Source organism: Pteropus vampyrus, unplaced genomic scaffold (genome assembly GCF_000151845.1).
Source record: "Pteropus vampyrus isolate Shadow unplaced genomic scaffold, Pvam_2.0 Scaffold197, whole genome shotgun sequence".
Classification (NCBI taxonomy): Eukaryota; Metazoa; Chordata; class Mammalia; order Chiroptera; family Pteropodidae; genus Pteropus; species Pteropus vampyrus.
In genome coordinates, this window is record NW_011888978.1 from 2505893 (window position 1) to 2509026 (window position 3134).

Below are 3134 nucleotides of genomic sequence, written 5' to 3' on the forward strand. Positions count from 1 at the left end.
CTACTGACTCAATGGGTCTAGGACTGAGTATCAACTACTCCTAACACTCCTGTGGGAAAAGCAGGGTTACCTGCCACAGGAGAGCGCACCCTCTCCTACGAAGGCACCCTGGAACTGACCAAGCCTCATCTAGATCCAATTATGAATTTTCAGAAAATATAGAGAAATAAATTACATTGCAGAGAAGCAATCAGTAAAACTCAACTACAGAACTGCTATAGAACATCCAATTGCTTCAAGAAATAAACTATAAGGAAAACAAAAAAGAACTAGAAGGGAAATCTATAGATTAAAAGACATTTAAATGACCTATCAGTCACAATGTGTGGACCTTATTTGGATCCCGATTCCAATAAACAACCTATTAAAGAAACTATAAAATGTATAGGACAACAGGAAATTTGAATATTGACTATTTGGTTAATTAAGAAATTATTGCTTTTCCAAGATTAAAGGAGTCCCTATATTTTATATGTACAGGAAAATTAATGAATGAAATGACCTATTTAAAATTTGCTTGAAAACAATATGGGGGTCAGGGTTTAAATAGATGAGGTTAGGGTCAAGGTTGTCAGGAGTTGATACTGTTGCAGCTGGACGCTATTGTTTTTGTTTGTTTTTTGTATACCTGTTTGAAGGTCCTCATATTAAACAGTTGAAATAAAGACTGATGTTGAAACTAGTTCACACAATCACAAAAGGCCAAGTACAAATTTAATTATTCTTAAGGAAAACTATGTAAAAATGTCACCTCCTTAACCAGGAGTGAATTACAACTACATATTTTGGCCAAAAATAGCTGCCCTACTGCAGAAACAACAGTGTTAAGGAAAACATGTGCTGTTTTACCTTATGCATCACAAAAACAACTGATTTACTCACTATTGGTTGTTCCATCTGGCACTTTTCTTTATCCAGAAAATTAAGAAGAGTTTATTTTAAATAGACAAATTGAAGTATACCCTCTAACATATATTTAAGAGGCCTAATAAATACATTTTAATCTGTCAAATTATTTAAAGTCCTGGCATCCTGAAAAATTAAATCCTCGGGAAAATCAAAGCTCTGCAGAGAAGACTGTGCCAAAATAGGGTTACTTTTAACCCTGAAGGATCCTTATGAAGGAAAAGATAAATGGTTAAATGAGGGAAAACATGATCTCGATCTGACGTTGTTCTCTCAGAACAGTCAAAAGCCAAAAAAGAATACTCAGCTGAGGAACCCAGCTAAGAACACTGATTTGGGGGAGACCCAGGTTCAAATTTCACCTCCCAGCCGCTTGCTGTGAACCAGACTACTAAAACTCTGTGAGCCCCCATTTCCTTTTCTGTAGAAAAGGGTTTCATACCTGCCACTCACTGGGCTCCAGTGACAATTAAACGAGAGTATCTGGACAAACCAGCTCCCCTAGCCTCAGGCTACCTATGTTTCCGCTCATAGCAGCTCTTCCCTTCTGCCCTGGAGGTCCACAAACATTCAATCAAGCTGAAAGAGGTCTGTATTTTGCTTGGCTCACAGCATTTAAAATTTTTTATATTAGCTACTTCCAAAATTTAAAAATCTGGAGAGTAGAGTTATAAATTTAGAGTTCTGACTTTTTAAAAACTGCTGGGTGAGGTCTGGTTCTCCAGGGTCCCCGCTACTCCCTCTCTGTTACACCTGGCCCTGCAGGCTGATTCCCCACCCCACATTGGGCTAAGGTCCTGCCTTCACCTTGCTCTTTCCCTCTTCTGTGCCTCTCTCTGCCTGGCAAATCTCTCATCACACTTCAAGGCCCAACTCCAACACCACCTGTCACCTTCTCCATGTTCCCCGCCCCCCCCCCCCCCGCCCCCTACAGCAGGCACCATACTGTCCTGGCATTAACCACCTGCATGTCTGCCTTCATTGCTGGGTTCTCTGGCTCTCCGGAGGAAGGGATTTTGTTGCCGTTGCCTTTGTGTCCCCAAGGCCAAGCAGAAAGCCTGACCTAAATAACGTAGAATTTGGCGAATGTGTCCTGAATGTGTGGAAGGAAATTAGAGCTAAAACATTACAAAAATGTAAGATTTTATGTCACAGCTTGTTCCGAGTGTTACCAAAGGGGTCAAGGACATAAAAATGTTTCACAAAATGAGAACAAGCTTCCATCTGCTTCCATGTTTCACAAGTCAGTCAGAAGTCAATAAATGAACATATAAAGCAGAGACAACAGGCAGGCAGGGTCATTCATTTATTCGCTGAACTAATATTACTGAGTACTTACTGTGTCCTTTCTAAAAGCAGGGACAAAGCAGACAACTACCTGTTTTCATAAAGCTACATTCTAGTAGGAGAGACAGAAATTAAACAGGCAAATAAATAGAACCAGAGTGAATGCTAGAAAGAAAATTAAATAAAATATTGAGATAGAATAAAGGATGAAAAAGGGTGGTCAAGGAAGGCATGGTGTTAGATGAGACATCTGACCAGAGGCAGAACCAGAGGAGCCAGCTGTGCAAAGATCCAGGAGACAACTCCAAGCGCCGGAAACAGCGAGTGCAAAGGTGCTAAGGTAGACGGAGCTGCACGTTCAAGGTTGATGAGATGATTGAGGGGATAGGGGAGAAGCGCTTCGGGTGTGGGGAGTGGTAAAGCAGGCGGGCAGGGCTCGCTCTGGCCTTGCTGGGCACTGAGCGAGCAATGACGAGGCACTGGAGAGCGGGACGGGAGACTCTGGGCAGAAGGGGAGGGGGTCCTGCACTCGTACCCGCACCGGGCAGTATCTTGCCCAGCTTCCACATCTGCACATGGGCTCCGGCCCAAGCGCTTTCCCACAAATCCGAGGGTGACAACAACCCTGTCCAAAGAGTGGGCATTTCCCGGCTTTCTGAGGGGAAAAACGATGGACAGCGAGGGTCAGTGCCAGGGCCAAGGTCGCGCGGGACCAGACCCGGCTCTCAAGTACCCGGAGCGGGTGTGCAGCTGTGCGCCCCGGGTCGGGAGGGGCGGTACCCGCAACCCCCGCTGCAAGTCCTCCGGGGCCAGGCCAGCAAGTGGGCACGCAGCCCGGGGCTGCCGTTAGAGGCGGGCGGGGGCGACTGCGGCGGACCCGGAGGACAGGGGCGGCGGCCCGGCCGCCAGCTCCCACAGAACCCGCTCGCGTTCCCCGCGCA